We start from the raw sequence: 24837 nt of genomic DNA on the forward strand, positions 1-24837 counted from the left end.
GGTTAAAGATCACCTCACAAGGAAACTTGCTTATAACAAACAAACAAATAAATACTTATTAATACTTATTACCACCTTAGTACTTTTATATTAATGATATTGTTGATATTTTATTACCTACCTACGCCACTATTCGGCTAAAGCCATACTTTCCTCCTTATTTGTCCTAATCTTGCTTTTCTGTGCGGATATTCTGTTTCTCCACTTCTGCTTTGTTGTTCCAATATAAATATAAATATATATATATATATATATATATATATATATATATATATATAGATTTGTTCGACCGCATATACAGACCCAAAACGGTATACTCGACCGACTTTTCAGTCCAAAAGTGACGTTGTCAGACCCGGCTCCGGGTCTGGTAACGTTTGACCATAGAATCGTTATAAGGGGGGTTAGGGGATGCTAGGGGTGAATTTTCAGGTGGGTCTGAAAAGTCGGTTATACTCGTTATTATATACAGAAAACTTCAGAGTTTGGCCAGTGCGAGGGCGCTTCGAGCGACATGAACTTGATGTATATAATCCGCATAGTTGACCGACGCATCTAGTCCGAAAATTTGGCAACGCTGCAGTTGAAGAGCTTGAGAATTAATTTTGTCATCTTTTCGATTTATACACCTCAAATGTACTACAAGAAAACTTATACGATCCCGGTATGTTGAACACTCGTCATGGGAAATATTCAATGACAATATTTTGAATTGAATTGTAGTGGTATTATTGGATTCTTTTCGTATACGAACTATAATAGCACACGTATGGAAACTTATACAAGCCCGATTAAGTGAAGTGAGTCGACCTAATTTCAGGAGCACTGGCACGTTTAGGATCCTATGCACAAAAATTGTATTTTCACCACACCCTACTTGACCCTCTGTCGTGTTTACGAATTTACGAATTTCCTGAACATCATTGTAGTTATATTTGGTTGACTTGACAGGAGCTCTTTTCCAGAAATTTTTCAGAAGATCAATATACAAAAGCAATGGAGAATTTTTACTCCTACCACAGTGATAAAAAGGTTTTTTTCAGTATGAAGTCCTTATATTCTTGAAAAACTATTCTTGAAAACTCTTTCTCTGGTAAGTATTCTTCAGCAACTTCATTTTTGTTTGAATCATAGAGATGAAATATTGGAAATTATTCGAGTATCCCGAACTAACAATTGGAAATTTTCTGTTCAGGAGGTGAAAGGGTATTCCTCAGTCAAACTTTCAATTTAATCATTTATAAAAATACACATAAAAATCATTATCAATTCAGAGGACTTTCAGTTACACGATGGATTTTCGCCTATAGGTACAAGTTAATTTACAGAGTGATGTGATACCCAATATAAGTTTAATTATTTGAATTAGCTTGAGCTGAAATGAACAGATGATATAATATACCAAAATAAATCAGAACACCTAAAAACTGTCTCTCACCAATTTATTCTACAAGAACTACCGGTTTCGGGATGACTAAATCGCATCCCATCTTCAGGTTACAACACCAGAAACGCTGTTATGAACCTCTGGACTTTAAAAACCTACTGGGATGTCAATAATTCTGGAAAAGACCATAGTGATTTTTAAAATTTTGACATTTAAATTGACATTTTCTGGAACTCATCTATGTCTTGAAATTTTTACTTCTCGTAACTAGTAAATTATTTCGCAACTGTTGCGATAAACTGAAATTAAATACCTTCAGTGACGACTGAGACGATTTAAAAGGAATCTGCGAGGAACGTTTGACTATTGACGGCAGAGGGAAGATTTTGGCGAAGATCCTGACTTCATCGGACGTTTATAGTTTTGCGGACGTGTGATAATCTAGTTTGCTCAAGAAAAGAATTCGATAACACCACTCAGATTCTATTCAAAATATTGTGATAACTTTTTCTTTCAAGGTGTTCCAGACATAAAAATCCAAAAGCGTAAGGTCGGGGCTTCTTGTTGGCCATCTTACCGGACTGTACCTTCCAATCCATTGCACCCCCAAAATATTGATTTATTTATTCCCGTATATTCCGGCTATTATGAGCTGGGCAGCCATTCATTTGAAACCAGACATTTTCTCCAATATGTCTGTCAAGATGCTTTGGATCAATCGGATCGGGAAATATTACTCGTCCGAAAAGTCCACCTCTCATGACTGCCAACCACACGTTGACTCTCAACCCATGTATGGAAAAGAGAAAACTCCCATGCGACCATGGTTTCTCATTTTCAACATGAATTGAGGGTCAACGTAAGATGGCCACAAAGAGGCTCCGACCTTACGCCTTTGGATTTTTATGTCTGGAACACCTTGAAAGAAAAAGTTTATTAAATTAGCGTTCAGACTCGAGAGGTCCTGATCGAAAGAATAACATTGTGTTATGCTGAAATGCGTCAGAAACTTCGCAGGGTTGCAGATTCACTACAAAAACGATGTATAAAATGTATTGAACAAGGCGGTGGACATTTCGAGCAATTATTACGAGTATAAGTACTAGTAGTTATTTGTTTTCTTTACATGTTTTCATAAAATCTATATCATTAAAATTTAGTTTATGCATTTGGGTTATTTGATTTTGCAAATAAATTCACGATTTCCATGTGAATAATTTTAATATTCAATCATTCAATCAAATTAAGGTTTGGAATGTTTCGAGTTTTTCGTTGTTATCTTGTTAGCCATTATATTCATATGTTAACACTTTCTCCTTAAACGTATATTTCACAACTGGAACCGTCTCCCTGAATGCGTAGTGCGATCGACCTCGGTAAACGGTTTCAAAAACAGTTATGACAGGTAGAAGTCCTCTCTGTTTTTTTCTTTTTTGTATATGAGATTTCAGTTTTGTATTTTTCGCTTTCATTTTCGTTTATCCACACAGTTTATGTATGCATGTATGTAATCTATAACCTTCGAGTTTATAGGCTTGTACTCTACTGTAAACAATTATGTAATAAATAAATATAATGGAAGAAGACTAGCAGCAAGAATAAAAGCTTATATGTCATTCGGAAGCAACCTAAATGGGGTATTTTTTGTTGAAAAGAAAACATATCCATAATTAATAATTTTTCATTGATAAAACCATTGGAAAAATAGGCTTAATTTTGTTCACTTCAGAATCGTGATATTCATCCCATCCTCTTACCAAGCCCGCAATAAGAATTTTTTTGTACACACGAATTCTCATCATGTAGCAGATTTATTGATGTTTCCAGATATGTGGTCAAATTTAATTAGGCTACGAGATAACTGTAGTGTGATTGATACTATTAGAAAAACTGGGAATATTTCGTGAAATCAAAAAATGTTATATTAAAGAATGACCGATAACATTTCGATTATGTGTTATATGACATTTTTCGTTCCAAATCACTTGTATTATCTTATCATGAAGTTTGCCCCTTTTAAAAGTGGACACGCTGTATAAACCAATAATCAATTAGATTTCAACCTTGACAGTCGAAAATTGAATTTTCAACAGTATTCAATTGCAAAGCGCAGTATACAAGAGTTTCCTCTCCACATGCAGTATGTAGAATGAACTTGAAGATAATATTCAACCTTGAATTTTTCAAATTGTATGGCCGATCACAAACCTTCTTTGTTTGTGAAGGTGAGAACCTGCAGTGATGATGATGATGCTCAGTTCACTGAAGATCATGCGTTTAATACTCCAGAGATCGAATAGTATCATCGTGGGAAACCATAAGAAATACTACCGGGATATTCGAAAGAATACGTCTACGAGACAGAGAGTTGATGCATATATTTTAGCGAGAGGTAGTCATTTTGAACATTTATTATAGTTTTGCGTTATTGTATCTGAAATAAAATGAAAAGTACTGTTGTCAATTATGCTCATTAATCGAAAGAAATTTCAATTTGCTAAATTAAAATATTAGGGATATAATTTTCTTTCGGAAATTAGTAATTTAACCTTCAGAAAGATTCATAGAACATCTTTATCTCCCGTCATAGACATACAATACCTCAGAATATTCATTCTATGGAACACTTTTACGACGAAATGGAATGAACAGTAATCAGAACTGATTGAAAGTTTATATTTCTTCCGAGAAAGTATCGAATGTATCGAAACTTTGCAGGCGATTTTTTCTCCCGAATCGAATAGGAATCCATAAGAGAATTTTGTTTTTTGAATATCTATCCCACGAAAACAATTTTTGAAGGAAAATCATGAAGGGTTGTTATGTTCAACCCTAAATAATGAAATTATGAGATCTAAAAAATTGTGTGAGTAATAATATATACTTAGTGCTTCATATTATGTATAGTTTTATGACTCAGTGTTTTTTAGAACCCGTAAAAAAATCAACTACTATAAACTCGTCATCGCCTTCCAAAGGTTGTATCTTGGATGGGAGGTCCATTTCGAAAAAAAATCATAGGAACTACCCCTGCTTATTTTCATCGAGGAATCATCTCCCTTTGCATTTGTATATTAACTTTCCACAAAATATTTCTCCTGGCATGCCACAGGGCATAAAAATCGGAGAAACACATTTTCAAAGTAAGGAATGGCCTGGACAATACCTATCCAATTAAATGAATTGGTCCAGGAGGCCCAACTGGGAACCATGACCTTATAGATTACCAGATCTGAACCTTCTATACAATTCTTTGTAGGTAAAATTGAAGGAGGTTTATGAGGAAGATATCCAGACGACGAGAAACCAATTGAATGCATTCAATTGAATGATGAATTTTTGTGATCTATTAAGAAACAATGGCAAAATGGATCGAAAGGCTTTATCTCATAGGAGAATTCAACATATGTTGTACATATGTGTACAAACGAACAAACGGTTCTCATTTCGCAAAACTTTCAAAATAATATTGACGGAATTTGAACGTCAGTAATCAATTTTTTCATTTTTGTTTGTGTTATTTCATTTCAGTGTTTCGCATTAATGAATGATTGTACCTATCGAGGAAAGCTTTTACGATTATTCTGGTCGTTTTAAAGCTTGTTATGGAATATTCCACATCTCATACCTATTCATTGACGCGATATTTATAGGAATTAATTAGATTTTGCTTCTTTTTTTTTATTTCAATTTGGAAAATACATTAGAGGAGGAATTCTGGGCCTGGCATGGACTTCTTGGAAAGTGAAACAATTATTTTCAATTCGACATACAGGATGATATGATAAAACTGAACACATTGAATAAGGTGTGATGAGTCTAGCTCTGGAATATTAAAACAATTCATATTTCGTTCTCTAGATCTCAATTTTTTTCAACAGTGTTCTAATGAATTTTGTTGATTTTTGTCTCATTTTTATGATAGTTGTAGTACTTGCACGAATTTCAGGATCCCCCTTGTAGATTTCAGAAGGAAGCAAAAAATTAATTTTTCATATTTTATTACATTCATTTTATGTATACAGGCCTCTCAAGGTTATGTTATTAATTGATCAAAATTTGAGAAGAATCGGTTAAAAAGGAATTTGCTTCATGAGAATATTGAGAAAATACTTCTTTCCCAACAAACTCACACATATATGAATTTCTGCCGTAACACCTACTTTTTCGCGTCATTTTATACAGGCTCCAGTCCCGTCAAACTGGCAACAGCGCCGGGATCGTGAACGTTGGCCATATTTACCGCTGGAGTATATCTGGGACTGTAAAGATGGTGCAATGTCTCGGGTTTGGAAAATATTATCGATTATGCTACTTTTTCAAATGAAGGAATTCTTTTCCCCTCTAAGTGTGCCTAAGGAGTTATAATTCTCATTAACGTTATTTCATCATATATACTCGAAGAAAACATTCGGATCATGTGGGTCTCAGGTCGCCTTAGAAACGTATCGGGGCTGGAAACGTCTATTGGACAAATATATATATATATATATATATATATATATATATATATATATATATATATATATATATATATATATATATATATATGAACCCGTAGTTCGTTGTTACCTCCGTTAAGTTCATTGGGCGACCTGACCTCCGGGTGAAGGAGTTTTTTAATTGGAATAATTTTTGCTTATATATGTAGAGGGGAAGGTAAATAACAGGGGTACCTAAAGAGGGGAAAAGATTTTCATTGAAAAATTTTTCTTTAAACGAATCAGACCTTACTACCTCCGCATATATTTCTTATTAGTAGTGCGCTCTCACCTCCCGCAACGTTGTCATATTTCAGGAGGACAGAAAGTAGGGCAGCTTGAATTCTACTCATATACAGCTGCTCTTCCGATTCATTCACACATACTGAAACCTGTAAATAGTTCGAGAATGATACTGATATTAATAAACTTCATACGCTAATAATTGATTGATAAGGATTCGGAGTAAATGAATTTGGACAGAAATTATTATCTTTTCTTCATGAATATCAACAGTTTTGAATAAGTATGCTATGTCTACGATACTTCGTCCGATAGGGGAGTTTAATACCGTATAGGTCCTAAAATGAATGATACATGACAATGAAATTTTTCGTTACATATGAGATTAATTCCAAAGACAATTTTACCGAATTTGTTCTGGTATGAAATAGTTATCTAAATTTTGGGCATTATATTCACGACATGAGGAACTCCATTGAAATGTTTTTCCCGAATGAATCAACAAAGATATACGTTTTACTTTCAGCTTCTATACTTCATTCACTTTCATTTTAGCACAGGATTGGCCATGGAAATTGAATACCTTTCACTCTGTATGGTACGAAAATGTTGGGTTAAGACGCTTGTCAAAACATTTTTGAGTTTTAAATAAATGCTACGTAGTCCGTTCTACGTGAGACTCTCAGTAATTACGTATTTCATCACAATGTCAAATCACTTCGGAAAATATTGCGTCGAAAATATGTAACGAACATAATTGACATTTATACAAACTGATTGAAGACATACCAAATCTATTTATTTACATGGAAAATAGAAGTAATCAGTAGCTTGAGGAGAGTTACTGTTGTTTATTTTCTTTGGCTGAAGGCTGAAGACGTTACATCAGTTGTAGAATTCAAAAAAATCAACCCGAGGATGAAATGCATTTGATGCAGTGTTAGCATTGAATTGAATACTCATAGGTGGTAGGGAATGGGTATCTCTTGAAGAAATGAACGGATAATTACGAGAATGTTGAATTCCTCAACAAAAATCATCTTGCGTGAATGGTAGTCAAAATAATTGAAAGAAGTTTGAAGCAACAGGAGCTTCACCTTCAAACAAAACAACTGCCTAGTATTCATGTCTGTTTATTTTCAGTACATTGATATATTAATAATAATTATACAGGGTGTGGCGTAATGAATGGATAATATGGAGCCTGCGGGTAGAGTACTCTATGGGGGTTCAAATAAATATATTTTACGTTTGGCAAAAGTGCCTTGGTTTTCGAGATATTGGGGATTTTCGATGAATCACCCCAAATAATAATAATAACTGGCTATTGACATTTTTCATCATAGCGGTTCAAAAGAAACTCCTTGATTTAATGGCATTTCTTAATTGCTCGAGGACTCTTTTGAAATTTTTCAGTACACAGGGTGTTTCACAAGTAAACGGACAAACGAAAACCGTGAATAGAGGGCATTGAGCTCAGTTCAAAAACACCTCATATGTGTGTCTTAGGCAATCCGTTTCCGATATAGAGAGGAGTTTATTCAAATTTCCCTAATTTTTGTTCGGCCATAACTCCAAATATTTTAGTTGGATTCGGCTAAAAATTCATTATCCGCTTAAACTTCTAAGTTTCAATAAAACAGAACATTAAAAGTTGACGAACACAGGACCGGACTCATTGAGGATATATTCAAATTTAAACTCATGCAAAACACTCTGTTTGTAGTTTTTCTCGTCATAATTTTGAATTTTTCAGGTATCTTCATTGATTTTCTCAAAATCAATGAAACTTTGGTATGCCTTTTCAGATTATTTCTAATGAATAATTGTTTGATCGTGAAATGTCTGGAAAAAACAGCGCTGCATATTGACTTTTACTTCACATTAATTAATGGGATGAATATGATCGCCAATCAACTGAGGAAATCTAAAAATGGAATTGGAAATGTTCATCTGAATTTTTTCGTTCTCAATATATGTCTTGAATTTGTTTTTGATATTTATAGCATATCTGGTTATTCAGATAAGTGATTAACAGTGATAATAAGCTTTATTATTGATAATAAACAAAAATAGAAAAAACTACCCTATCATGATCATGAAAATAATAATTATAATTCGATATCTTCCGAATGAATCGCTTTTTATGGACAACGTGGAACTGAAGTAATTTTCCGAACTGATTTTCACCTCATTTGGTCTTTTAGTGAAGGTAATGATTCGCACTTCGAATAAGTGTGATAAATGCACTTTCGAATTCTTTACTGATTCCGTTATAGTCATTATTGGATCTATGGAAATCTATGGATTGTTCTGGTCTTATTACAATTTGTTATTGAAACATTGATGATATTCATGCACCAGCAAAAGTATCAGTATTTCAGGTCATTTTATTAGAAGGGTAGGACCACAATATTGGACTGCTAGATCTCCAGATCTGACACCCCGCGATTTCTTTCTTTGTTTTTATTCACACAACTAGTTGTCCATAGAAAAATAGATTCATTCTGAAGATCAAGTTTTAATTTTTAGTTTCAAGATAGCGTAGTTTTTCGATCCATATTTGGGTATCATCAATTTTGAAACATTTCATCCTTGTGAAAGAGTATTTTGAGGACCGAATATGGTATAATTGTTGAACACATTCAACAGAATATTCTTCGAAAAAAAATCAATTAAGGATTTCTAAATACATTTTCATGAAGTGCTCTATTCCTTAGAGGCGTCTGACCAAAACAATTATTTCTAGAACATGATCAACAGGTGGGGCAACCCAAAAATCAATTCAATTTGAGACAATAATAATGCAGATAACAAAAAAAGTTGAAATTATGATTAAAAAACTACATACACGGTGTTTTTATGAGTTTGAAGTTAAGTAAAGCCTCACTGAGCCCGGTCCAGATTTTTGTCGAATTTTAATGCTCTGTTTCAATGAAATTAACAACTCAAAGCTAATTATAAATTTTCAGTCGACTTGATCAGAATTTCAGGAGTTATAGCCAAACGGAAATTCGAGAAATTTCAAAAAACCCCGAAGAAACCTATATATAGGGTGCCCCAAAACTATTGAACCAAACGTCACACCACGATAGAGTAGATCAAATACTATCGAATGACACCAACATTAGTTGAGCGAAAATGTACCGTTTCTAAAAAAACCTAACCTAAAGTTGCCGATTTTCGAACTATTTTTTCAGTCACAAGGCCAATTTGTTATTAAGGATAGCGTTTTTCTCCCATATTATCACCCCTGTTTATTCTGAGTATTAAAAATCATGTAGAAAAAACAATTGTTTTAATTTACATTTACTTAGGTTATGGTTATCGATTAACTACTTAAAATAATTTCAATTAGGGGAGATGAAACAATAATATTACTTCAATATAATTTAAAATCGATATCCTTTTTCACAAACTGGCCCTGTTATTAAGAAAAATAGTTCGAAAATCGGCAACTTTATGTATTTTAATAAAATTCTGATTATTTTGGAAACGGTACATTTTCGTCGAACTAATGTTGGTGTCATTCGATAATATTTGGTTTACTCTATTGTGGTGTGACGTTTGATTCACTAGTTTTGGAACACCTTGTATATGGTATGATTCTGAACTCAGCTCAATGCCCTCTATTCACGGTTTTCATTTGTCTGTTTACTCGTGAAACACCCTGTATACTCCTTGTACTCTGAAAATTTTAAAACGAATGCCCTCACCGTCATATGAAAATTCAAATTCTTCTTGTTGTAAGAACCGTTCATCCTTTCACCCAACGCCGACCCTAGTTACATGGCCCGTTGAAAACGAAATCGGCATCTGTTTACTGCAAAACACGTGTTCGCTGATATGAAGGGTTCAAAATTTTCTACCTGATTCGGGCTTTTTAGGAACGAATTGCTCAAGATGCCGAGTTCGAATAACATTTCGTTTTGCGTGTTATATTGGATAAAATTGAATTTATTGCATGGATGATTCGAGAATTATTGATGTCCAGAATGCTCCAGAATGATGAAAATTTTCAGATTTCATTGAAATTCTTGCGAAAATTATCTCGTATATTTTCAAGTTTAGATTTTAATTCATTCAGAACTTTGAAGTTCGGCAAATAATGATGTAAATGATATAGATAACAGTCAATCACATTTCCTTCAGCGCAGTTGTTGTTTTGAAGAAAAAGCAGTAGATTCTCGCAAAATCCGAAACTCTACATGTATAGCAGTTGTTCAGTTCGGGATTAAAGTTTATCCTAGATTGATTTGGACATTTCAGTTCAGTTCTGTCAGATTATCTAGGATCATCTTAAATCTCTGCCTCATCCTGAACTGAACAACCGGGCCTTATAGTAATAGCAACGTAGCATTCATTAAGTCGGTATATTATTGGAATAATACTAATTTTTTATAGCGGAGAATAGTGGTTTTCAGCCTCGGTAGGTATTCACGAAATTCATTTTATTATGTTTTTTTAAGGTGAATAGGCCCGAAATCTTGGATCCCCCGACCTGCTAGTTTCGTATACTTCTATGACAATAGCATAATAACTCAAATTTCAACATTTTCACAGAAATTTTTGAATTTAAGGGAGAGACACATTGAAAAAATCGATAGCAATTTACCGCCTAAACTACGAGCTTGCCGAAGTTGAAACTGGTAACAATCTACTCAGTGCTTCATAATATGTATAGTTTTATGACTCAGTGTTTTTTAGAACCTGTGAAAAAAATAAAAAACTGTAAACTCGTCATCGCCTTCCAAAGGTTGTATCTTGGAAGGTCTGTCGATTTGGAAAATTTACAGGAAATAGCCCCGCTTATTTTCATTAAGGAATCATCTCCCTTATTCCTTCGCATTTGTTTACAGATATCCTGTATATAGCTATATTTTATCTATGTACCTTTTTATTATAGATAGTAGAAGTTAATCAATCATCTGTATCTCAATCATATGTATCCGAGTATGTATCTATATTATTAACTTCATTTTGAAGATTCATTATATCTTGACAAAAATATGGTTGCAATTTCAAAATATGTTGACTCGAGGCCTTCCAAAGACTTCAATATTGTTTATTTTTTCCCTTACACCCTGTATGATCTATCGAAAAATGCAAATCTGTTTTGGCGAATTCTTCATAAAATCTTACTTGTTTCGATATAATTGGTAATTTTCTTTATGATACATCACTGAAATATTTAAACCAGAGAGATGCTACAAGCTCTTAAAATTTTTGGGAAAATCCAATATTTAAACATAATCGATAATAAAAGAGATGTTTCTGAGCAAAGGATTCCTCAAAATCTTTGAGAAATCTGATTCAAGAAAAATATAAAGAGCGTTCCATTTGAAATAACACAATGTCAAACATTCGGTTTAGCCGACGTTGTTCATTTCTGTGATATTGTGAAATTTGTAGCATTTTTTTCTCCTGATTCTGAAATGAAAATTTTCGGATTGGCTCATTGTCCTTGAATATTCATCACCATTAACATCTGAATTTTCTTATCCAAAAAATGTTTCTCTCTGAACAGGTTATTTTATTATATAATAATATAGTTTATTCTGAAAACTACAGGATAAACATCTTTCACAGAGGCGTAAGCCTGTACGTGAGAAATATTTCAACCAAAATAATTTACAGTATCCTCAATAATGTTAGACTAACTTGGAAAAGTTTCTGAGCGTCTTTTAAAGATATTGTTCCATTTTGTGGGTGATCAAAATTTTGTCTTCATTTACTGCTTACTTTGTTGTGATATCATTGTTGTTTTATAAACATGTCAAAGAAGCTTCTTCCTTTTTCGAATATCCACTTCTTCATTTCTTTCTTATGGCTATAGGAGTTCTTAATTGTTCTCAGTTTTTCAGGAGTGATGGAATGTAGGCGGGGTCCTAGATACGTATAACATCTTTGTCCTATGCGTTTCTCGGCTCTAGGAACAAGATATTGATTTATTTTATTTCTTGTCTCATAATCATGTTGATGTTTCGAAATATGTAGTTTCCCTGACCTTATAATGAGAAGCATCTCTAGGGCAAACAATTGATGGGGGTCCATAATTCTGGACATCTTGTATAGTTCGTCCGATGGAAAGAGAAGTGGCCTTTCGTAAATGATCCGCAATATCCACTTTTGGATAACCTCAATTCTTTTGATTTGGTTGTCATATGCTCCTCCCCATCCAATTATTCCGTATTTTATTTGTGATTGGCATAGGGCGAAGTAGATCTGTCTTAAGTTTGCTATATTCAAATATTTTTTGAGGTATCTGAACTTAGGAAGTAAATATCTTAGTTTTTTTACCAAGTTTTCAATGTGTTTGTCCCATCTGAGTTGTCGGTCTATTGTGACCCCTAAGTATTTTATATGTTCGGCTTCAGGAATTAAAGTATCTTTGTCAACCTCAATATTACCCATCATTGGAAGACCCGATTGATAAGAAGAAAACGGTAGATATTTTGTTTTTTCTAAATTGATGGTTAGCTTGTTTTCTTGAAACCACAGTTTTATCCTGAGGAGATCTTTTTCGGCCTCTAACTTCAATTTCCCCCAACTCTCGGCTTCATACAATACTGCAGTATCGTCTGCGAAGCTGATAACCTCTCCTTTTTTCTTCATTAGTAGTAGACTGTTCACATAAATCGTGAATAGTATTGGCCCTAAGACTGTTCCTTGTGGTATTCCAAATTCAACCGTCTTCTTTCCACTATTGTGGTCTTGTAATTTGACATATTGTGTTCGGTGTAATAAGTAACTTCTGATAAGATCATATGCTTTTCCCCTAAAGCCGATTAGATGGAGTTTTCGGAGAAGTTTTACATGAGAGATGGTATCAAAAGCTTTCGCCAGATCTATAAAAACACATAAACCTACTTTACCACTATCTAGCCAGTTATATGCAGTTCCTGTTATTCTTCTGATCGCATCTTCCGCTGATTTACCAGCTCTAAAACCGAATTGATTATCTGATAAAATTTTGTTTTTTTCTAAAAAATTAAGGATACGAGCTTTCAATATTTTTTCTATAATCTTAGCTACATTGGATGTTAGGCAAATCGGTCTGTAGTTCGATAGGTTGCTTTCCTCCCCTGACTTGAGAAATGGCTTGATTATACCTATTTTTAAAACACTCGGAAACTGTCCAGTTTGGAAGCATTTGTTAACCAGGAGCATGAGAGGTTCTGATATTTCATCCTGGATGTTTTTTAAGAGTTCATTCCTTATACCGTCATCCCCAGGTGCACTTTCATTCTTCAACTCCATTATCATCTGCTTTATTTCACTCTTACAAGTTGGGAACAGAAATAATGTTTTATTGGAATAGACTTCTCCTTCCTCCCGCGTTTGAACTTCTTTCACCTTCTCGGCCAGGTTTTTTCCAACTTTACTGAAGTATTCACTAAATTCCTCCACTATATCCTCCTTTCTTGTAAGTACTTGTCCTGTCGAATCCCTGATCATCTTAATTTCCTTATCAGTTCTCGATTTGCCACATAGTTCATCCACGCACGCCCATAAAGATTTGGCTTTCGTAGTTTTACCAATGATTTTGTCATTTATGTAGTTTTTTTTCGCTGTTATAATCAATTTTTGTAAAACATTGCGATATTTGGAGTACTGCAGCCTTAACTCAGTATTAGATTGGTCTTTCATCAGTTCTTTGTATAACCTATTTTTTTTATTTATTGCCGTCAGAAGACCATTAGTGATCCATTTTTCTTTCCCTGATTTTCTGTTTGTAAGTTTTATTTTCGTTGAGTGTTTTTCTGTGTATCGCCTTATTATATCAATAAAATCTTCCGTGAAAGAATTCACATCTCCTTCTCTGATGAGTTCGTTCCAGTTGACTAGACCTAGTTCATTTCTCAATTCAGGATAATTTATATATGTTTTGAAACAGTCGGCCTTTTTCTTTTGTGTATTTTTGAAATCAAGACTTAATAAAGTTGTATAATGATCTGTTATATCCGTACGGATAATGTATCCTCTATTCTGATCTATTACAGGATGATGACAGTTCAGGAAGAAGTGATCCAAGCAACTACCACTGGAAGGTCTGGTCACATCGTTTATGTAGGATTTAAATCCAAAAGAACTTAACATGTTCATATATTCTTCAATATTTTCATCATTCCCTAAAATATTAATGTTGATATCGCCCACAATTACATGGTAATCGCATGATCTAGTCCCCTCGATGTAGCTCAGCAACTCTCTATTGAAACTTTTTATACATACCTTCGGCGAACGATATATTCCAGTTATTTTTACTGTCTGCTTTGGTAGTTTAAGATCCAATTCTATGACATTTTGTTCTCCTACAGGTATTATTTTGTGACTATATTGTATGTCTTCTCTGACGTAAACAATAACGCCGTCATTCCTATTGTAGTTCCCGTTGTTATACACACATGAATATCCTTTTATCTTGAAAAGTTCCAAGTCCGGTACCCTGAAAGTTTCTGTCAATACAATAACTTGAAAATCTCCGGAATACTCCCCCAGCAAAAGCTTGAATTCATCAAAATTTTCTTCCATACTCCTTATATTATTATGTATTATCTTGAAGTTATCTCTCTCACCCATATAATCATTCAAACCGCCCTTCGGTTCCAAGTATTCAGTCTTATGTGTTATCTCATGGAAATCTCTCAGAAACTGATCCATTTCAAACTAAGAAGAACAAACCACAACAAAAGAAACCCAAAACCAATTTAACAATAAATGATAATTACTTTATTTGAGCAACAATAGACAAAACAAACAAAAAATAGCTTATCTTCTTCCCAGTCTTGTGTTAACCACCTCTCTTGCTTTTGGTTCCCGTGTTACCAGCCTTCTGAGTCTTCCCCGCAATTCCTGAAGAACCTGAAGAATGTGATCTCGTTCTCCCAAGCTCCTCAAAGTCTTTCGCTTTATTCAGTACTAGATTTGATATTGAAATTTCCTTATTTATCTTCGTGTCTTCTCCCTGATGTATGTGTTCGGACTCGGTAACTGTTGGTTTGTGAGAGGCTATGAGGGTCGGATGATCAGGCACGATGATCAATTCCCGGGTTTTTTCATCTGAGGGATTGGGTTTTTCAATTATATTTTTGGAGATATTCAGAGATTCCTCCGACTCTTCTAAACTTTTTAGTTGTTCGATGGTGTGCTTTTCACCGTTTACGTATAGACAATCAGATCGTATGAATGCTCTTTGTTTATTGGTTTTCGCTTCAGCCAATTTTTGCCTCAAGAATTTGAAATTTTCGCGATCTTCCTCGCATAGGTCCTCGTTAATATAGACTCGAGTGCCTTTGAGTTTCAGCCTATTTTGAATCACCTTTGATTTGGCTAGGTAAGATAAAAATTCAATTTTTATCACTGATTTCTTTTTATGGAGCCTGAATATGTTATTCACTTCTAACTCAACCAAGTTTATATTCAGCAGGGAGTTTAATTGAGCAATCACGGAATGCACTAGGTCTGCGTTGTCTAGAGCTAGTCCGGTTACAATAATATTGTTCTTAATAGAATTACGTTTAATTTTAAGTAGCTCACTCTCAACTTTACTGACTCTTCCTTCGCAATGTTGTATTCTCCCTTCCGTGTTCGATCCAATTTCTTTGATTTCTTCCCTCAGCTTCGCTAGTTCTTCTTTAATTGTGGAAGTCTGATTTGCAAATTCACTCCTCAGGAACTTCGACAATTCCGCATTCACGGCCATCCTCTTCTTGAGAATTATAAGCGTGTGTGGTATGCTTTACAATTCTATTTTATCAGCGACACAGATGCAGGCAACAAGATTCTGATATAAACAAACCGACTAATCAATTAATTAGTCTTTTGTATCTGTGAAAGGATTTTTTTTCAGACAATTTTTCCGCTACTCTGTGACCACCACTTCAAACTTCTTGTGTGTACAATTTACAATAATTATATAATTTACAATAATAAATATATATATGCAATGATACAATACTGATTATTCGTTATACTAATAGGTAGTATTATCTATATGGATCATTTCCATAGAGAGAAGAAATATCATTATGGACAAGACTCAAATCGATTCGTTTTCAGATAGGTAATGAAATAGTTCGCCAAATTCAGAATTATAGTGTAAGCTTGAGATGAAAGAAGTTCAACGGATGCATAGATATACGCACGATGAAATATAAACAGTCATAATCCCATTCGAGAGAGCCAAGATTGGTTCTCTTTCACGTGATTCTTTCCCCTACAAAGGAATGCGATAAAAAATCGTTGAGATATGCCGCCTGGCTTGCAATAATGGAGGAGAAAACGCGCTGCGCCTCTCATTACTTAATTCCTCCGTATACTGATATTCCGCCTGTCTACATCTGCTTGCACAGTACAACGTTGCCATTTTCGGAGGTGCAAACGAGCAAAGAGTCTTTCAGAGTAATTCTCCGATATACAGCTCAGCACACTAGCGCCAGTGATATACACTCGAACTAAAAGATTGTTCAGTACATAAAGGGGGTGCGTTGTGACCTCAAAACGATTTTTTGATATGTTGGTCCCTGAAGCCTCCTGAATCTAACAAGCTAAAAAACAAGGCAAAACGTTGTCACCTCCGATTTCGGAGGTGACATCGATATATATGAGGTGAGAGCGTTAAAGGAGTTACTATTTTGGAGGTGGTATTAACACTTTATAACTATATATATATATATATATATATATATATATATATATATATATATATATATATATATTTATCCAGCATACTATGTTGCGTCCATACATTGTCTTTGGGCCATACACTGTTGCGTCCTGAATAATACTGCGTCCGTATACCGGACGCAGCATTGTTTTTCAAAGTTTTCTCTGGTATTTCGAGGGATTCAACGACAGGGGTGGTCGCAAATCGTGAAGGACGTCGAGAGCTATCTTTGGAACAACTATAGATTTCGTTAATCTTTTGATAAAAGAGTTATTCTATGTTGAAAAACACATCTCCAGACGCAGTAAAGTGCTTCTCATGAAACCTAAAGTATATTTTTTGTTCACGCAAATTCCGCTTCGGGGGCGCTTCAAATGATGAAAACTGATATACAGTCAATATACATCTTTCACACGACGCATAATGTTGCGTCCTAAATCTGGCAACTGTGTATACAAGTAAACCAAGTTGTATTTGCACAACTGAAATGATTTAGCTTCCTAGGCTCCAAGGTCATCCCGATAGTCTGTTAGGTGAAGAATTGGATTCTGTTTCTAGAGCAATAGCAGGTCCGATTGAAGTGCCCTTATGGTGGTCTTTTGACTGATATTGTCATTATTATTTTTTCGAATGAAAAAAAATTGTATTATAACTCACGTGAATTTTATTCCACTTCAATTAGAAATCAAGCGATAACACTTTCCAGAGAATTATCGGATTTATAAATTGACATGAAAGGTATCGCTTTATCCGCTTATGCTTATGTCATCTCATTTTACTTGTGAATTAAAATTGTTTTATTCCACTGGATGAATAAACGTCAACTTCCCTTGTTGCTAGAGGCATGTGTATTTGCCTCTTCATTTCCTTTAGTTCCCGAGGGACCAGGAACCTAGCTATAGAGTCATACAGAGCAGTTTTTGTTGATCGGTCGTCCTGTAGGCCATCTGGCATTTGTGAATTGGTGTATTCTCCAGATTCTATGTTCTTATGTTTTTATCTACTACTTTCTTCATCGTCTTCAATAGAAACGATGTTGAATTAATTGTTCTTGAAGATTGTGTGTCCCCATTTTGGTGTGAAGGGAACTTTTGTCCTTCTCCATTTTCTGTGTATATGACTCATTCTAAGCAGCTTCTGGTTATCTTCAGAAGATGAAGACGAATCTCTTCTAGGATTTTTCTTTACACCTCTGGTGATCTATATAGATTGAAGGTGTTCATTGCCCACTCCAAACATCGTCTTTTAATTATCTCAATCTTCCTTACGAGGATTCTTGGTCTATATTGCTCTATCGATTCTAGTTATGGGTTTACTACCTGTGAAGGTTGTTTTGGGAAAACTGAAAGATCTTTCCTGTTCTCCTTCGGTGAATTATCCGTCTGGCTTATTGAGCGATATTGTGAGGTTGATTACTCCTTTTGCCATGACCTTTTGTATTCTGAGTGCTGTGGGATTAGAAGTGACATTACCACAAAAATTAAAAATTTCTACAAGTTATGTAAACTCTTGTATATATGTAGTGTCCTTGTAATATATTAATTAATAAGGACTGTCTGTCAAAGTGTATATCACAGAGATGCGAGATCTGATTGAATTTAGAACAAATCATATTGTACACAGATGACTGAAACAATATATTTGTTCTGGGCGTAGTAAGGTTGAACAAGCTTACGGGTCTAGAACTTGGGCGTCCTACATGAAATCCTACTCTAGCGAGTAGATGTGCCATTCAAGGGTCCATGAAGGAACCTCAAACAAACAACGCCCTTCCTGACATCAAGCTTAACTGCACCGAATTTATTCAATAAAACAGCATGATCTTACTCGAAAAAACTTCTCTGAACAGCCTCCATTAGTCCGAGAGCTGGCAACGAAATTCGGCAAAAGTTTTGTACTGGCGCATAATTTAATATGATTTAGTATTGAGGGTGTACATAAGTCAGCACCCACTCTCAAGGTCAGGTAGTGAAACACCTAGCGGCGACGCGCTTTGATGTATAGGTATATGAAATTACAACACACTCTACAAGTATTTTGTAATGATTGAAAATTGTCACTAGTTCATAGAACAGAAAAGTGGTCAGATCTCATTTTAGTGAAACGCGGTGTGTCAGTACACCACATAAGTTGCTGCCTTGACGATGTTGTTTCAAAAGAATTGTATTGGCTGAAACTGCATTTACTGCTCAAATATCATATATTATTTTTGAATAAAATATTCAGAACACATATCAATAGAAGAGAGGCAGTCAGCGGTCACCCCAAAGTACGGATATTGTAATTTTATATAAATCAAAGAGCGTCGCCGTCAGATGTTCCACTACCTGACCTTTTAGCGTGGGTGCTGATTCATATACACCATCAAAACTAACTCATATTTAATTATGATCCATTACAAATCTTTTGCCGATTTTCTTCGCCAGCTCTCGGAATATATGTCATTGTGATGTGTATGGCAATCGTATATTGGGTTCCAAGCAATGCATCCAAACTCCAGTTTGCTCGTCCCAAATGTATTGAACAGCAAAATCATGGTTTCCGGATCAGATAATATCTGCTATTACGCACGATGAATTCATACAATCTTGGCCTCGTACAAAGTAAATGATTAACATGAGGAACAAATATAAAACTTTGATCAAAACAACGCCAAGATCTTTTATCTCCGTTTTTTTGCTCAGGACGCTGCCATCAAGACTATAACTATACAATAAATAGTTCTTTTTCCTGGTGTACGTGGCGACATTGCACTCAAAAATGCTCAATGGTAGTTGATTTCTGACACACCAAATCAAGAATGAGTCCACAAAGCACGCTGCAGGAAACGCAGTCTTCAATAGAGCCTATATCACCAAAGATTTTTAAATCGTCGGCATGAGCCCATGCTCATGCACGAATAGGATTGATTAGATGCATCCTCACTTGTTCAAACTTCCGGGAGTGGATAACTGGAGTGGAAGGCCTCTAAAATTCCCTGATCGACTTTTTGTTCCAGATCGTAATGCGAGAGGTTTGGCCAATTAGTTTAGAACTGTTGTAAGTTTTGCTTCAGATGGATCTTAATGGTGGATCAGTTCCTCTTCTGTTATTTTATATTCGATTATCCTATGGTCAGAGATTGATGGTTTGGTCACCATTTCCGAAGCTTTAACACTTCTTCTGGAAGCTGCGTTGACCATTGTCACGTCCAGAATCCCTTTTCTTGCCCTAGTGACAGAGCCAGGTGTTGTCCCCACGTTCTTGAGATAGTTCTTCATTCTGCCAGAGTTCTGCAGGCCAGAATAATCTCCAATTCAGTAACGTTATTAGTTCTCAGATCTAAAAATTCTTCAATCAGATTTACCATTCAAACTTTATGCCCTGGGTATGAAGCCCCCTGTTGGAACATTGATCCTTTGTATTTTTCACTTTTCTGTTCTTCGTTCACTACTACATTATTTTTGGCAGCGAAGGGAATACAACACCAGAAATTCTTTGAGCTCTTTTTCTGGCAGAACTTTATATCGAGCTTTATTTCGTGTATATACACGCTTTTTCAACAACTTGGCATATGCCAAGTTGTTGAAAAAGCCTAATTGCAATCTATGCGGTACAAATGAGAGCTTCGGTTATTTGTCTATGCCATAAACTTCTCTCAGATGGAAGTAAGGAATTCGCATTGTGTCTCTCTATATACCCTGATAAAGTATAAATTCTGCAAGCGGACAAGATGTGCATAAGAGTTTTCGTCGATCACGGCTAGCCCTGCATGATGTTGAGGTGACCACTTGCATTATATGCTTCTTATACTACCTAGTATTCTAGTATCTAGTATCACTCCATCTTGATGAACAGATCCTCCCGTTTCCGACATCAGCTCAGCCGACTCCAGAAAAGCAGAAGATGATTTTTACAGCAAGTCATGGTCTTTCAATCTCTTGAAATATATAAAGTATATGTTTACTCATATGATATTCGAATGAAAACTTCAGTTTTGCTTGTCTAACCTGGCTTTCTAATATCTTTTGTTCTGCTGGCGTGATAGATTTTCCTACTAGCTTAAGATCGATTCATATGTCGAATATTAGCTTCTCCAAAGCACTCCAGCTCTTTGACTTTGATTTTATGATGAGCTACTATTCCCTTGAGTGGGTCTTGACCTCTCAATAATCTCATTTCATTTCCAACTTTTGTGTATAATGTTGGTATTGCAAACTCGAAACCCCTGTCTTCCTGCATTCGAGGAAAGTATATACTTTGTATCGAAGAGTTACAGTTACAGTTTGTTCGGCGCATCTGTCGAATCCCCCAGACCTGCTACCGCGACCAAAGCGGTCTATTGTGGCACACAAACAAGCTCAAGGAGCTAAACTTCTACCTCCAGTGCCATCGTCCAAGGGAAAGAGGTGATAACAGAGGAGGAGTAGTTCATGAGTTCCCCTAGAACCAGCCTGAGCGAACCGTGTCTGCCGCTGGGCAGTCACTGAGGATATGCTCAATGGTTTCGTCCTCCTATAAGCAAAGAGAGTCCTTGTATATCGAAGAGCTAGGATGCAGGCTACGATTCATATTCAAACTCTTCTATCGAACTCGAGAATTTCATTCGCCGTCCATTTAACTACCCTGAGAGAGTAGTTGACTCTCCAGACTGCCAAATTGTTCGTAGGATAAACTAACAACTGTGCAGTTAATGCATTCCTAATTTAAGTTATCTCCAGAGCACCACTCTCTCACATTCATTTGTTATAAAAAAAAAACGAAAATGGAATATATAACGTTTTTAAAATTATTACACAATCACTAAAGCTCTTCTGGACAAAAAGACACTTAAAGAGTGTTTGAAACATTCTGAAATACGATTCCCCAAGTGAGCAGTCCACAAACTAAGGATGATAGCCATCATAAATCTAATATATAAAATTCTCGTGTCACAGTTTTCGTTGCCATACTCCTCCGAAACGGCTTGACCGATTTTGATGAAATTTTTTGTGCTTATCCGGTATCTATGAGAATCGGCCAACATCTATTTTTCATACCCCTGAATGTTAGGGGTAGTCCACCCCTAAATTTTTTTTTTATTTTTTAGACAAAATTTTTAATTTCTATTTTTTTATGATACAACATACAAAAATACATACAATCCTCAATTTTCACCCTTCTACGATCAACCCTTATTTTTTAATAGCCATTTTAGTAATTTAATCATTTTTCCTCTCCGGTCGAAAACTGATCAATCATCATTTAATTAGTTATCCCCACCAGATGTCTACAGGTGTCACTTCTGACCCAGTAAACAGTACGAACGAATGAACGAACGCTAGATGGACTAACAAAAAATATTGTTCACGCTATAGCATTAAGAGATTGATATTGTTTAATAGTGTTACTGTCGTAATTGTTAAATTAATGATATATAATTTTAAGGAATAAATTATAATAACTTAAAAATAATGTTTGCCTTTTGTTATTTTTATATTCCCTCATCGTTCACAGCGCTCCATGCTTATTTCACGCATATACCACATTCTTACATACATACAATATACACATTCTAACATACATACATACTTACAATAAGTAAGCTATTTTTTGTCTACACTAGAAATTACTAGGAAATTATTTATTTGGCAAAACAACGTTTGCCGGGTCAGCTAGTATTGAGATGTTTTGAAAGATGAAAGTTGTAATAACTGGAGCCAATGTTATAATACGATCACGTCATCGAGTTCGAATAATCCTACTGTACCAGATTCTAAAACATATGTGGCAACTACGCTGGACGCAACAACATGCTAATGGTGAAAGATTGAATTAAATTCGGACGCAGCATTGTGCTACATATGAAAACAAAATATACGCCGGACGCACTAATGGTAGGACCATGAAAGGACGCAATAATGTGCGTATGTCAACTTCTTTATTAATGAAGATATTTGAGATCTGAAACGACCAAAATACGTAATTTTTTGCGTAGATTAATATACTTCGATCAGATTCCACCTAGGTAGCGTATTTCTGGGAGACGCAATAAGGTTGCTTTTTGAAAGGACGCAATAAAGTATGCCAGATGTAAATATATATATATATATATATATATATATATATATATATATATATGACCAGGCGTTTTTGGAAGAAAACATTTCTGAAGATGATTTCCATCACTCCCACTGGTTGTCATGTCATATAGGTATAAAAACTGCACATAGATTTACTTCATACAAGAAAGATAACTATACTTCATTCACATTTATTTTAGCAGTCGGTTGGCCATGAAATAATTTTCTCAAGTTTTTGTAACTAGAACAAAGTTAGGTTGGCAATCATGAAATGTTGTTAATGTCATAACTCCGTTGCCACAACTAATATCAATTTTTATTACGAAAATGCCGAAAGTGATTGAAAAAAGAGACAGGGTTTCAGGAAATGCTATTTACAAATCAGGTCCGATCATTCAAATAGTTATACCCTGATATTCTAAAATCCACAATACGTCAGACTGTAGCGAACATATTCAATGTAAAAGAATTTATATAAAGTATCATCCGAATCTGAGCGACTTATATTTCAGCTGAATGTTTCCACAATCAGAAAGATTGTAAATGAAGACGACGACAAAGAATTTCCTTCTATTGGGAGACCCAAAAAAGTGGTGGCATTTGAGAATTTTATGTTTGGGTGAATCAATGAGAAAAGTTTACTACAGAATTTTCGATGAATGTCATCGTAGAATAAGTTTCCGAAAATTGATTTTTCTATTTTTCATTTGACTTGTCCTATACATTGTGAATGTCAAGGTACCAATAAATACCTAATTATTAATATTATATCAATGTATTAAGATGAACAGTTACAAATACGCGCCAGTTGTCCTGCTAATTAATTGTTTATTCATAGGTGAAGTTCATCTTGACTTGAAACTTCCATACGGGTGTGAAGGCAGCAACGGTTTCCAGCAACGGTTTTTTCATTTTCGCTTTTACCATACAGATTGTAAAAATACCTGTTGTTCGGGATTTTTTGATACGAATGGGTTATTTAGAACATTATAAACACAGTCTATAGGGTGAAATAATTTGTGGATCGAAAACTACCCCCACCAACCCCCCGGAATTGAACTATCTTGATACACAGTGAAAAAACACCGTTGCTCGGAGTTTTTCTATGAAAATGGGTTCTTACCCACATACTGCATTGTTCGTGGTGATAGACAATTTTTAAAAGTTAATAGATCTCGTGGTGGTGGTGTCCTGCTTGCATTTGCAGACAGTGTAAAGTTTGAAGAACTCGATAGTAAGTTTCTGAGGGATCTCGTGCCACTTATAGATGTTGTGCTGTGCCGGTGTTCTGTTTCGTCTCCCTTCATTATTTGTGCGGTCTATGTACCACCTGACGTATCGGCTTTTCAACTCGAAACTTTCACATCAGCTCTGGAACTACGGTTTCTGAGTGAGACTCTTCTAATCGTGGGTGATTTTAACGTTCCAAATTTTAGACAGGGTGGCTGCGGCTGTCCCAAAGATATGATTTTGTGTCATTTCTGTGACATTCTGAGGCTAAGACAAGTAAATGAGGTGCGGAACGGAGATGGCAGGCTGCTGGACTTGGTGCTGGCTTCGGATACTCTCAATGTGTTTGTCGACCGCTGCGATGCTCCCTTTGTCCCTGAGGATCCATATCACCCTGCATTGAATGTTTTATTGAAGCATCCTACCCAGCAGAGTCAAATTAATTTTCAGAAGGAAGATCACATTTCTTATGACTTCAAAAAAGCTAATTTTGAGGGATTGTTATCGTCAATTGGTGAATTTGACTGGAGAGTGTTAGATGAGTTCGATCAGGTCGACAGTGCTTTGGATTGTTTCTATAACCAATTGTACCAATTTTTTGATGAATATGTGCCTCGTAGGAGGGTCACTTCTGGTGGCCGTCGTTATCCTGTGTGGTTTTCTTCGGAAATTAAACGTCATATTCAACTAAAGAGCTTTTATCGTTCGAAATGGCTGTCAACTCGAGACTCGAGATACCGGGATGAGTTCGGACGTCTACGATCATTAGTGAAAACGGAAATATCC

Source organism: Coccinella septempunctata, chromosome 2 (assembly GCF_907165205.1).
Source record: "Coccinella septempunctata chromosome 2, icCocSept1.1, whole genome shotgun sequence".
Taxonomy (NCBI): domain Eukaryota; kingdom Metazoa; phylum Arthropoda; class Insecta; order Coleoptera; family Coccinellidae; genus Coccinella; species Coccinella septempunctata.